This window comes from Nyctereutes procyonoides, unplaced genomic scaffold, assembly GCF_905146905.1.
Source record: "Nyctereutes procyonoides isolate TBG_1078 unplaced genomic scaffold, NYPRO_anot_genome, whole genome shotgun sequence".
Lineage (NCBI taxonomy): Eukaryota > Metazoa > Chordata > Mammalia > Carnivora > Canidae > Nyctereutes > Nyctereutes procyonoides.
In genome coordinates this window covers 54,076,619-54,091,220 of record NW_026575133.1, presented here as the reverse complement: position 1 = coordinate 54,091,220, position 14,602 = coordinate 54,076,619, and the positions used below count along the sequence as shown (strand labels likewise).

Sequence of the window (14,602 nt, the reverse complement as noted above, 5' to 3'; positions counted from 1 at the left end):
TCTGTATGTTGGTAAATTGAACACCAATAAAAATTAATTTATAAAAAAAAAAAAAAAAAAAAAACTAGAGTAACCCCAGAAGTAGATGCCAAAATCAATTCAATAATAAGAAGAAAAAGGTGTAGGATTTCAATCTTTCAGGACACCAGCTGGAGATGCCCATTAAATGTGTGGTGTGCTTAAAGCAGCAGCTGAGACTTTTTCCCAATCTGCCCCACCCCCACCCACCCTTGAAGGGAAAGATTACCAAAGGGAGGCATGACCCAGATTATGTAGTTGTACTGGAGGCTAGGAGCCTAGGCAGGAAGTCCCCAGAGAAGGCAGGGAAGGTTCACCTCCATCCCATCATGTCCCAGACATGCCCCTGCTCTGCACAGCGAAAAGGCAGTCCTGCTGATGGCTTTCTTTGTCTTCTTGGTACGACAGCTTTCCCAACTAACTTAGTTACTAACATAGCTTTCTTGAAATAACAAGCAATTGTCACAAAAATAAACTTCCTTTTTTTCCAGCTTTATTTAAAGTATAATTGACAAGCAAAAATTGTGTATATTTAAGGAGTGCAATGTGATGTTTTGATGTATTCATAAATTGTGACATGATCCCTACAATCAAACTAGCACATTCATCACCTCCCATGGTTACCATGTGCATGGGCACACGTGTGTGTGGTGAGAACACTTCTATCTATTCTCTTAGCAAATCTCAAGCACACAGCATATTATTATTAACTATAGTCATCATGTTGTCCATTAGATCTCAGGAAATTCTGCATCCTGTATAAGTGAAAGTTTGTACCCTTGAGCAGCATATTCCTGTTTCTCTCACCTCTCGCCCCTAGTAACCACCAATGCCACTATCTATCTCCTTGAGTTCTTTCTTAGATTCCATATGTAAGTGAGATAATGCAGCATTTGTCTTTCTGTGTCTGGCTTATTTCATTTAGCATAGTGTCCTCCAGGCTCACACGCGGCAGGATTTCCTTCTACAAAAGGAAACTTTATATTGTGAGTGAACTTAAGAAAGGCAGTGGAAACCAGTTAGGGAATAAGGGACACTGAGTTCTGCTAACTAGTCATCACATTGCATTCCCTGGTAAAACCCTACACAAGGAATGGCAAACCTTTGATGACATTTTTTTAAGATTATTTATTTATTTACTAATGAGAGACACAGAGAGAGAGAGAGAAAGGCAGAGACACAGGCAGAGGGAGAAGCAGGCTCCATGCAGGGAGCCCAATGTGGGGCTCTATCCCAGGACTCCAGGATCATGCCCTGGGCCAAAGGCAGGCTCTAAACCACTGAGCCACCCAGGCATCCCCTCTGATGACATTTGTTGAGCCTGGGAACCCTACTATTCCAAATAGTAGCCAGTGGACATTTTAAAGGTTCTAAACAGGAAGTATCTGCATGAGCCTAAGACAATTAAAACATCTGGCTAGATGTGCTGCCATCTACCAATCCAGAACTGCCAATTACTGTTTCAAATTATAGGGTGATTTATGGGTCTAAAATTAAGGTAGTAATCCTTTGGACTCCCAACTCCTGTCACCTGCCAGGGTTTTTGACCTTCAAGTGGCACTGTAGGGTGAGGACCCAGTCATTAGAGGTTCCCACAGGCCACATTCAGGCCCTTGAATGGTCTTTTATAGATCACCAAATGGACAACTTGGCAGAGTCATGGAATCTCGACTCCCCCCAAGGACCACTAAGTTTTATCAGTCATTGACCTGTCTGGGAGCTATTCCTCCTTGACTAGGGCCCACCCAAAAGTTCTTTGATGCTTTAGAACATGCAATGGTATGGATCTGAAGTGTTTTCCACTGGCAACTAGAATATTTTTGGCTCAGCTGAGGAATCCATCAAAGTTGTAGTGCAACTTTGGACACATGGGTTGAGCACATGCATTTCCTCTGTGACAAGGCAGGCTGTGGTGTATGCCAGGAGAAGGCACATTAACCCAAACTTGGCTTTTGTTTATGAAGTAGACAAAACCCTCATAGGCACAAGAATTGGAACTGATAGATATTGAGGAATAAAAAGAGGAGGAGAAGGGATCTTGCTTATTGTCTCCTACCCATTCACCCCAACTCCTTTTTTGTTTTTTTAAGATTTTATTCATTTATTCATGAAAGACACACAGAGAGAGAGGCAGAGACATGGGCAGAGGGAGAAGCAGGCTCCAGGCAAGGAGCCCAACACAGGACTCGATCCCGGGACTCCAGGATCACACCCTAGGCTGAAGGCAGGCGCCAAACCGCTGAGCCACCAGGGATCCCTCACCCCAACTCCTGACACTTCCAATCTATGTCAGAAACAAAGGAGAGAGCAACAGAAATTAAACCCTAAGGAGTAGAACAAAACATAAGCAAGAAAAAACAGACAACTCAAATAGAATAAGTATGAAGAAAATCATATATAGGCACATGATAGTCACACTGCTGTCACCAAAAATAAATTGCTATAAGCCAAGAAAATCTTGAGATCCGCCAGAGGAAAATGAGATATTACACACAAAAGAATTTTCATAGGAATTCTGCTGACTTCTCATGAGAAAATGTGGAGACCAAAAGACAGGGCAATAACATCTTTAAACCACCGGATATTTTGTTGTTTTTCAGCCAAGGTTTGGTAATAATTTGCCTTTAAAATCATCTGAACCGGAAATATATATGAAGTTGGTTGACAACGTGGGGCGTTGGGACAGCTGGGGAGAAACTTCTAACTACTGATTCGATTTTTTTTTAACACTTTATTTATTTATTCATGAGAAACACACAGAGAGAGAGGCAGAGACCTAGGCAGAGGGAGAAGCAGGCTCCCTATGGGGAGACTGATGTGGGATTTGATCCCGGGACCAGACCTGAGCCAAAGGCATCTCAACCACCAACCAATAGGAGAGGTTCTCCTATTGATTAACTTTCTTTAATGGTTTTTGGAATATTAAGATTTTCTATTTTTTTCTGAATTCAACTTTCATAGTTCACATACTCTACTTCTTCCCATTTCATGGAAGTTTTTCAAATGTATATAGACAGTGTTCTCTTCACATGTTTTAATTATTAATGATTCTATAGTTATGGCTCCCTTTTCATTCCTAATATTATTTGTTGTTAGTTTTTTATCTTTCTTTCTGGGTTAATGTTCTCAGAAATTTACCTATTTCATTAATGTTTTTCAAAGAATCAGCTTTGGGGCTGGTTTTATATTTTTATCACTTTATTGATAAATAAAATTCTTATTTTATTGTTCTTATTTTCATTACTTCTCTCTCATTACTTCATTAATTTCTTACCTTATTTTTATTATTTCTTTCCTCTCACCCATGATTAGAATTAATATACCATTTCATTTTTTAAATTTTTATTTATTTAAAAAAATTTTTATTGGAGTTCAATTTGCCAGCATATAGCATTTCACCCAGTGCTCATCCCGTCAAGTATCTCCCCCCCATGGCTATCACCCACTCACCCCATCCCTCTACCCACCTCCCTTGCCACCACCCCTTGTTCGTTTCCCAGAGTTAGGAGTCTCTCATGTGCTGTCACCCTTTCTGATATTTCCCACTCATTTTCTCTCCTTTCCCCTTTATTCCCTTTCACTATTTCTTATATTCCCCAAATGAATGAGGCCATATAATGTTTGTCCTTCTCCGATTGACTTACTTCACTCAGCATAATACCCTCCAGTTCCATCCACGTTGAAGCAAATGGTGGGTATTCGTCCTTTCTAATGGCTGAGTAATATTCCATTGTATACATAAACCACATCTTCTTTATCCATTCATCTTTCGATGGACACTGAGGCTCCTTCCACAGCTTGGCTATTGCAGACATTGCTGCTATAAACATTGGGGTGCAGGTGTCCTGCCATTTCACTGTATTTGTACCTTTGGGGTAAATCCTCAGTAGTGCAATTGCTGGGTCATAGGGCAATTTTATTTTTAACTCTTTCAGGAACTTCCACACAGTTTTCCAGAGTGGCTGCACCAGTTCACATTCCCACCAACAGTGCAAGAGGGTTCCCCTTTCTCCACATCCTCTCCAACATTTGTTGTTTCCTGTCTTGTTAATTTTCCCCATTCTCACTGGTGTGAGGTGGGATCTCATTGTAGTTTTGATTTGTATTTCCCGTGCTCGCTTCGGCAGCACATATACTAAAATTGGAACAATACAGAGAAGATTAGCATGGCCCCTGCGCAAGGATGATTTGTATTTCCCTGATGGCAAGTGATGCGGAGCATTTTCTCATGTGCTTGTTGGCTATGTCTATGTCGTCCTCTGTGAAATTTCTGTTCATGTCATTTGCCCATTTCATGATTGGATTGTTTGTTTCTTTGGTGTTGAGTTTAACAAGTTCTTTATAGATCTTGGATACTAGCCCTTTATCTGATAGGTCATTTGCAAATATCTTCTCCCATTCTGTAGGTTGTCTTTTAGTTTTGTTGACAGTTTCTTTTGCTGTGCAGAAGCTTCTTATCTTGATGAAGTCCCAATAGTTCATTTTTGCCTTTGTTTCTCTTGCCTTCATGGATGTATCTTGCAAGAAGTTGCTGTGGCCAAGTTCAAAAAGGGTGTTGCCTGTGTTCTCCTCTAGGATTTTGATGGAATCTTGTCTCACATTTAGATCTTTCATCCATTTTGAGTTTATCTTTGTGTATGGTGTAAGAGAGTGGTCTAGTTTCATTCTTATGCATGTGGATGTCCAATTTTCCCAGCACCATTTATTGAAGAGACTGTCGTTTTTCCAATGGATAGTCTTTCCTGCTTTATTGAATATTAGTTGACCATAGAGTTGAGGGTCCACTTCTGGATTCTCTATTCTGTTCCATTGATCTATGTGTCTGTTTTTGTGCCAGTACCACACTGTCTTGATGATCACAGCTTTGTAGTACAACCTGAAATCTGGCATTGTGATGCCCCCAGCTATGGTTTTCTTTTTAATATTCTCCTGGCTATTTGGGGTCTTTTCTGATTCCACACAAATCTTAAGATGATTTGTTCCAACTCTCTGAAGAAACTCCATGGTATTTTGATAGGGATTGCATTAAATGTGTAAATTGCCCTGGGTAGCATTGACATTTTCACAATATTAATTCTGCCAATCCATGAGCATGGAATATTTTTCCATCTCTTTGTGTCTTCCTCAGTTTCTTTCAGAAGTGTTCTATAGTTTTTAGGGTATAGATCCTTTACCTCTTTGGTTAGGTTTATTCCTAGGTATCTTATGCTTTTGGGTGCAATTGTAAATGGAATTGACTCCTTAATTTCTCTTTCTTCAGTCTCATTGTTAGTGTATAGAAATGCCACTGATTTCTGGGCATTGATTTTTGTATTCTGCCACACTGCCATATTGCTGTATGAGTTCTAGCAATCTTGGGGTGGAATCTTTTGGGTTTTCTATGTACAGTATCATGTCATCTGCGAAGAGGGAGAGTTTGACTTCTTCTTTGCCAATTTGAATGCCTTTTATTTCTTTTTGTTGCCTGATTGCTGAGGCTAGGACTTCTAGTACTGTGTTGAAGAGCAGTGGTGAGAGTGGACATCCCTGTCGTGTTCCTGATCTTAGGGGAAAGGTTCCCAGTGTTTCCCCCATTGAGAGTGATATTTGCTGTGGACTTTTCATATAAGGCTTTTAAGATGCTGAGGAATGTTCCCTCTATCCCTACACTCTGAAGAGTTTTGACCAGGAATGGATGCTGTATTTTGTCAAATGCTTTCTCCCCATCTATTGAGAAGATCATATGGTTCTTGTTTTTTCTCTTGTTGATATAATCTATCACATTGATTGCTTTACCAGTGTTGAACCAGCCTTGCATCCCGGGGATAAATCCCACTTCACTTGGTCATGGTGAATAATCTTCTTAATGGGGGATCCCTGGGTGGTACAGCGGTTTGGCGCCTGCCTTTGGCCCAGGGCGCGATCCTGGAGACCCGGGATCGAGTCCCACATCGGGCTTCCGGTGCATGGAGCCTGCTTCTCCCTCTGCCTGTGTCTCTGCCTCTCTCTCTCTCTGTAACTATCATAAATAAATAAAAATTAAAAAAAATTAAAATAATCTTCTTAATGTACTTTGGATCCTATTGGCTAATATCTTGTTGAGAATTTTTGCATCCATGTTCATCAGGGATATTGGTCTATGATTCTCCTTTTTGGTGGGGTCTTTGTCTGGTTTTGTTTTTTTTTTTTTTTAATATTTTAATTTTTATTTATTTATAATAGTCAGAGAGAGAGAGAGAGAGGCGCAGAGTCACAGGCAGAGGGAGAAGCAGGCTCCATGCACCGGGAGCCCGACGTGGGACTCGATCCCGGGTCTCCAGGATCGCGCCCTGGGCCAAAGGCAGGCGCCAAACTACTGCGCCACCCAGGGATCCCCTGTCTGGTTTTGTAATTAAGGTGATGCTGGCCTCATAGAACGAGTTTGGAAGTACTCCATCTCTTTCTATCTTTCAGAACAGCTTTAGTAGAATAGGTATTGTTTCTTCTTTAAACGTTTGAAGGAATTACCCTGGGAAGCCATCTGGCCCTGGATTTTTGTGTCTTGGGAGGTTTTTGATGACTGCTTCAATTTCCTCCCTGGTTATAGGCCTGTTCAGGTTTCCTATTTCTTCCTGTTCCAGTTTTGGTAGTTTGTGGTTTTCCAGAAATGCGTCCATTTCTTCTAGGTTGCCTAATTTATTGGTGTATAGCTGCTCGTAATATGTTTTTAAAATCGTTTGTATTTCCTTGGTATTGGTGGTGATCTCTTGTTTTTCATTCATGATTTTATAAATTTGAGTCTTTTTTATTTTGTTTTTAATAAGGCTGGCTAATGGTTTATCTATCTTATTAATTCTTTCAAAGAATCAACTCCTGGTTTTGTTGATCTGTTCCACAGTTCTTCTGGTCTCGATTTCGTTGAGTTCTGCTCGAATCTTTATTAACTCTCTTCTTCTGCTGAGTGGTTTTATTTGCTGTTCTTTCTCCAGTTCCTTTAGGTGCAAGGTTAGTTTTTGTATTTGAGTTTTTTCCAGTTTTTTGAGGGATGCTTATATTGTGATGTATTTCCCTCTCAGAACTGCTTTTGCTGTATCCCAAAGATTTTTTTTGTACCCCAAAGATTTTGAATGGTTATATCTTCATTCTCATTACTTTCCATGAATCTTTTAATTCTTCTCTAATTTCCTGGTTGACCCTTTCATCTTTTAGCAGGATGGTCTTTAACCTCCATGTGTTTGAATTTCTTCCAAATTTCTTCTTGTGATTTAGTTCTAGTTTCAAAGCATTATGGTCTGAACATATGCAGGGGGCAATCCCAATCTTTTGGTGTCATTTAAGACCTGATTTGTGACCCAGTATGTGGTCTATTCTAGAGAAAGTTCCATGTGCACTTGAGAAGAATGTGTATTCAGCTGCGTTTGGATGTAAAGTTCTGTAAATATCTGTGAAGTCCATCTGGTCCAGTGTATCATTTAAAGCTCTTGTTTCTTTGAAGATGTTGTGCTTAGAAGATCTGTCATTTACAGAAAGCATCATGTTGAAGTCTCCCAGTATAAGTGTATTATTATCTAAGTATGTCCTAACTTTGGTTATTAATTGATTGATATAATTGGCAGCTCCCACATTAGGGGCATAAATATTGATGATTGTTGGGTCCTCTTGTTGGATAGATCCTTGAAGTATGGTATAGTGTTCCTCTTCAGCTCTTACTACAGTCTTTGGGATAAACTTTAACTTATCTGATATGAGGATGGCTACCCCTGCTTTCTTTTGAGGACCATTTGAATGGTAAATGGTTCTCCAACCTTTTATTTTCAGGCAGTAGGTGTCCTTAGGTCTAAAATGAGTCTCTTGTAGACAGAAAATAGATGGGTCCTGCTTTTTTATCCAGTCTGACACCCTGCACCTTTTGATGGGGTCATTAAGCCCATTCACATTCAGAGCTACTATTGAAAGATATGAATTTAGTGTCAACGTAATACCTATTCAGTCCCTGTTTTGGTGGATTGTTTCTTTGGACTTCCTCTTTCTTTTGCAGAGTCCCCCTTAATATTTCTTGCAGAGTTGGTTTGGTGGTCACATATTCTTTCAGTTTCTGCCTATCTTGGAAGTTCTTTATCTCTCCTATTCTGAATGAGAGCCTTGCTGGATAGAGTATTCTTGGATGTATGTTCTTCTCATTTAGGACCCTGAATATATCCTGCCAGCCCTTTCTGGCCTGCCAGGTCTCTGTGGAGAGGTATGCTGTGAATCTAATACGTCTCCCCATATAAGTTAGGGATTTCTGGTCTCTTGCTGCTTTAAGGATTTTCTCTTTATCTTTGGAATTTGCAAGTTTCACTATTAAATGTCAAGGTGTTGAACGCTTTTTATTGATTTTAAGGGGGGAATCTCCTTATCTCCTGGATCTGAATGCCAGTTTCCCTCTCCAAGTTAGGGAAGTTCTCAGCTATGATTTGTTCAAATACACTTTCTGGTCCTTTGTCCCTTTCAGCTACCTCTGGAAACCCAATTAAATGTAGATTTTTCCAGGATCCCTGGGTGGCGCAGCGGTTTGGCGCCTGCCTTTGGCCCAGGGCGCGATCCTGGAGACCCGGGATCGAATCCCATATCGGGCTCCCGGTGCATGGAGCCTGCTTCTCCCTCTGCCTATGTCTCTGCCTCTCTCTCTCTCTCTCTCTCTCTCTCTGACTATCATAAATAAATAAATTTTTAAAAAAATTAAAAAAAAACGTAGATTTTCCTTCTGAGGCTGTCATTTATTTCCCTTAACCATTCCTCATGGTCTTTTGTTTTTCTCTTTTTTCCTCAGCTTCCTTCCTTGCCATCAACTTGTCTTCTATGTCACTCACTCTTTCTTCTACCTCATTAACCCTCGTCGTTAGGATCTCCAGTTTGGATTGCGTCTCATTTAATTGATTTTTAATTTTGGCCTGATTAGATCTAAATTCTGCAGTCATGAAGTCTCTTGAATCTCATGCTTTTTTCCAGAGCCACCAGTAGCTTTATAATTGTGCTTCTGAATTGGCTTTCTGACATCGAATTGTAATCCAAATTCTGTAACTCTGTGGGAGAGAGTACGGTTTCTGATTCTTTCTTTTGTGGTTTTTCTTTCTAGTCATTTTGCTCAGTGTAGAGTGGGTAAAAACAAGTTGTACTTTTAGAAGCGCAAACTCTTCTTTCTGTAGCGCTCCAGTGTTCTCTCTTTAAATCTCAGGCCGAATTCATAGTTTTTCAGGATGACTTGAAAGTTGTCTAGGTAAGTTGGTGGGGACAGGTGACTTGGGGACCCTACTCTTCCACCATCTTGCCCCACCCCCCCCATTTCATTTTTATCTCCTTGAGGATTCTTCCTTGTTTTCTGTGTTTCATGATGTTTCAATAAATGTACTTAAGTGTAGAAATTTATGTTTAAGTACAACTTTAATTATATGCCATTATTTTGCTAAGTGATATTTTAAATATTTTCATTATGACTTTTTTAATTAAGGCATGAATTAGTTTTGGAGGGAAGCGAAGTAATTAAAGGTATTATTGATATTGCGATTGGTAATAAATATATATTTTGGTCCTCCAGCCACAGTTTCTTGCTTACAGCTCGCCAAACCCTTGGAATTTCCTAATTGATAAGAACAACGGGAAGCATCTTTTGTTCTTTCTATTTGATCTCTTTGTCATCTGTTTCTTAAGTGACCTCAGAGCCATAAAGGTGAAAGGGGTGTCTCATTCACAACAAGCTCCATTCAACAACTGAGTTTATGTTAATAATATGACTTTTGAAAATCCCCTGAAGATGGGTGGAGCTGGCTACCAGGGGAACCAACCATGAATAGAGGGTTGGAACTTTCAGTGCTGCCCCCAGATTTCCAGGCTGGGATAGGGGCAGGAGGTTGAATCAATCACCAATGGCCAAGGACTTAATCAATTGTGCCTATGTGATAAAGCCTCCACAAACAAAAGAAAAGGAGAGGGTTCAGAGACTTTCCAGGGTGGTGAACCAGAATGCTTCCTCATGCCAAAAACATCAAAATAAATTCCTAAGGCACAAATATCCAGTCACAGTGTGAAGCAGAATCACAAAAGGACTCTTTGAAAGTGAAATGTGATCCTGGCCATTTATATGATGACACGGCCCCTTGTGTTAGGAAACTTAAAAGGAAAAACCTGCCTCTGGCTTGATATAATTTTCTAGGGAGTTTAGGTCACGTATCTTCCTGAGTATTTTGTGTTGCACATCAAAGCCAACTCGAGTTCCTAAAGTTGACTGTGCAGAAATCCTATTTCTTCTCTGGAAAAGCCCAGGCAAGATTATCATAAGTTCCCCCAAACAACCACCATCAATAAAAAATTATGGTAAACCCTGTGAAAAGACAGCTTGTTATTTTTTTAAGATTTATTTTTATTTATTTATGATAGACAGAGAGAGAGGCAGAGACACAGGCAGAGAGAGAAACAGGCTCCATGCCGGGAGCCTGACGCGGGACTCAATCCCGGGACTCCACGATCCCGCCCTGGGCCAAAGGCAGGCGCCAAACCGCTGAGCCACCCAGGGATCCCCCAGCTTGTTATTTTTAATGTTAGTATCATCATATATGTGAATAATTTAGAGTATAAAACTACTGTTATGTATACTTTGGTTCTCCCCAATAGCCTGTGACATAGATGTTTTCTGAAAGATTTGAAATAATTTCCAAGGTTGTATAACTATGAAGTAGCAGAAGTAGATGAGAAACTAGATATTCTAATTCCACAGACCATGGCATGTTCAATAAGTATTTGGTAGTGTCAAGATCTAAACAACCTATAAAACAGTAATGGCTTAAACCTTCCACAGGCTCCTCAAACCCAAATTTTGCTTCAGTTTGCTAGACTGTACCAGTGAAGCCAACAGGACCTGGAAACTGACTTAGGGAAAGGTTTTAATTATTATAATTATTTTTAAAGTAGGCTCCCTGCCCAACCTGGGGCTTAAACTCAGGACCCTGAGATTAAGAGTCTCATGATCTACCCACTGAACCAGCCAGCATTCCTAGAGAAAGGTTTTAATTAGAAATTCTAGTCATTCCAATTTTCTATTTTGTATTGAGTCAATTCTGGCAATTTCAAGAAATTTGTGCATTTCCTCTAAGTGTTCAAATTTGTCAAAAAATTTATTGTCATAATAAATATATTGTTCACAATACACCCTTTTCCAAAACCATAGGAGCCCTAATATTCCTCCCACTTTCATTCCTGATATTAGTATTTTGCATCTACTTTTTTCCCTAGAGGTTTGTCAGTGTTATTGACCATTTTAACAAGACAATTTTGGTTTTATTGATTTCTCTATTTGCTCATTTTCTATTTCATAGATTTCTGTTTTTATATAAATTACAATCTAGAACAAGCAAACTATGCTAAACCATAGGCAAGTCCCAGAGAACAAAGCAGAGAAATGCTTTTTTATAGAGGAAAAGGGGGTCTGGGGGGACTATTATAAACTAAAAGTTCATTGGAGTAAACTGGGAGGTCAGACTATAGTTGTTTCTCATTGGCTGAGCTGTCACTGTCTCTCACTGGCTGGGCTGTTACCAGGGTAGGAAGAAGTCTTTCTTCTCCTGCAGAATAGTGCTATTGACTTGCAAGATCTATCTCTTCCTCTTAGATTTACAATTGACAACAAGTGCTGGACATGACCGCTCCCCCTATTAGCTTCCTGATGCCATTCCAAATGAGTTTTCTTTTTATTAATTTTCATTTTTTAATTGAGTCAAGTTGGCTGAAAAGATTGACAATTTTTCTATTTTCTTACTCATCTTCTGTCTACGTGTTTTATGAATTACTGAGAAAGGAGTATTACAATATCCAATTATAATTGTAGATTTGTCTATTTCTCTCATTTAGTTCTTCCAATTTTTGCTTCTTTTTTTATCTCTTTTGCATATGGATATCCAATTGTTCCAGCACCATTTGTTGAATAGACTATCATTTCTCCACTAAATTGCCTTTAAATCATTATCAAAAATCAGTTGACCATATAAGGAGGTGCCTGTTTCTGCATTCTATTGTATCCTGTTGATCTATTCGTCTATCTTGACACCAGTATCCACTGTCTTATTTACTGTAGCAATATAATGTCTTGATATCAAGTAGTGTAAGTTCTCCAATTTTGTTCTTCTTTTTCAAAGTCATTTCAGCTATTCAAGATCCTTTGCATTTCCATGTGAATTTTAGAACCAGCTTTTCAATCTCTAGCCAAAAAGACTTCTGGAATTTTGTTTCGATTGCTTTTATTTTATTTTATTTCATTTTATTTTTATTTTTGTTTTTTTTTATAAAAGATTTTACTTATTTATTCATGAGAGACAGAGAGAGAGATAGAAGCAGAGACACAGGCAGAGAGAGAAGCAGGCTCCATGCAGGGAGCCTGATGTGGAGCTCGATCCCGGGACTCCAGGACCACACCCTGGGCCGAAGGCAGATGCTTAACCACTGAGCCATCCAGGGATCTCTGGATTGCTTTTAATCTATAGATCAATTTGGGGATAGTTGACATCATGACAATAGTTAACTTCTGATCTATGAATTCGGTATATTTCTTCATTCACTAGGTCATATTTAATTTTTTATAGCAATGTTTTGTAGTTTTGAGTATTGATGTCTAATGCATATTTTGCCAACTATATCCCTAAGTATTTCATTTTTTAATGCCATTTTAAGTCATATTGTCTTTTGTTTGTTGCTAGTATATAGAAATAACAGTGAATTTTTATATATCAGTTTGTGTCCTGCAAGCTTGCTAAACTCACTTATCAGTTGCAGTAGCTTTCTTTTTTTTTTAAAGATTTATTTATTTATTTATTCATGATAGACATAGAGAGAGGAGAGAGAGAGGCAGAGACACAGGCAGAGGGAGAAACAGGCTCCATGCCGGGAATCCAACGCGGGACTTGATCCTGGGTCTCCAGGATCACGCCCTGGGCTGAAGGCGATGCTAAACCACTGGGCCACCCAGGGATCCCCAGTAGCTTTCTTTTTTTAAAAAATATTTTATTTATTTGAGAGAGAGTGAGAGATTACATGAGCAGGGAGGAGAGGCAGAAGGAAAGGAAGAAGCAGACTTCCCGCTGAGCAGGGAGCCAACATGGGGCTCAGTCCCAGGACCCCAAGACCATGACCTGATATTTAACGGACTGAGTCACCGAGGCACCCTGTAGTCACTTTCTTAAAGATTTCATGGGACTTTTTTTTTTAAGTCTTTATTTATTTATACATGAGAGACAGAGAGAGAGAGAGAGAGAGGCAGAGACATAGGCAGAAGGAGAAGCAGGCTCCATGCAGGGAACCCGAGGTGGGATTAGATCCTGGGTGTCCAGGATCAGGCCCTGGACTGAAGGCGGGCTAAACCGCTGAGCCACCTGGCCTGCTCCTATAGGACTTTTTACAGAAAAAATCATGTCATCTTAAAGACTTCTTTTCAGTCTGGGTATCATTTCTTTTTCTTGTCTTATGGCACTGGCTAGAACCTACAGTACCATAATGAATAGAAGTAGTGATAACAAAAATTCTTGTCTTGTTCCTGATCTTAAGGGGAAAGCATTCCATTTTTTTTAACCATTAAGTTTGATGTTAGCTAGGTTTTTCATAGATACTTGTAGTAGGAAGAATTTCTAAAATGGCTCCCCAAAGACGTTCCTCCTAATCTTTTGAAAAACTGAATAAACAACACCCAGACCATGTGTAAAAGTAGAACTCTGACCCATAACTTCTGCAGCAACTAGCCCAAAATAGTCAGCACTTGGTCAGTAACTGCAGCTTCCCTAATTATTTCCCACTTCCAACTTAAAAACAATAAGCCAAATATGCTCCCCTAAGAGGCCACATAGAATGTCCTGCTTCTATTTGACCTACTTCCAGGTTTCCTCTACCAGAAGTCTCCAATCAGAGCATACCTTAAGCCTTCTCTTTTTCCACTATAAAGCCTTCCACTTCCCCAGCCTGACTTGGAATGTCTGCTAAATGCAAATGATGGTGTCTGATCCCCTGCAAGTGCTAAGTAAATAGCTTTTGTTTGTTCTTATTTGGGTATTCTTCATTTACTCCCATGCCCTGGCACCTGTGATTATAATGAGATCTCACTCCAGAAATTATGTTATGCTATATGGCACAATTGACCTTAAGAGGGAGATTATCTGTGGGCCTTATCTAATCACATGAGCCCCTAAAATTAGAGACCTTTATGGACCAAGGACCTTAAAAGACACTTTACCAAAGAAGATATACGGACGACAAGCATGTAAAAAGATGTTTCACATAATGTCAGCAAGGAAATGAAAATTAAAGTGACAAGATACCATTACACACCCATCAAAATGGCCAAAATCCAGAGTACTAACAATACCAAATGCTGAAAAGAATGTGGAGCAACAGAAACTCTCATTTATTGCTGGGGGAATGCAAAATGAGTGCAGTCACTTTGGAAGACAGTTTAGCAGTTTCTTACAAAGCTAAACATACTCACCAGCAATCAAACTCTCTGGAGGAGTTGACAACTTATGTCCATACAAAAACCTGCTCACGGATGTTTATAACAGCTTTATTCATAACTGTCCAAATTTGGAAGCTACCAAGATATCTTTATGTAGGT

The 14,602-nt window shown here is 39.6% G+C and overlaps 1 pseudogene; it reads left to right on the top strand.

The window, feature by feature from the left end:
• The first annotated feature begins 4,129 nt into the window (after positions 1–4,129).
• Positions 4,130–4,244, top strand: LOC129494009 (U6 spliceosomal RNA; annotated as a pseudogene).
• The last annotated feature ends 10,358 nt before the right edge of the window (positions 4,245–14,602 follow it).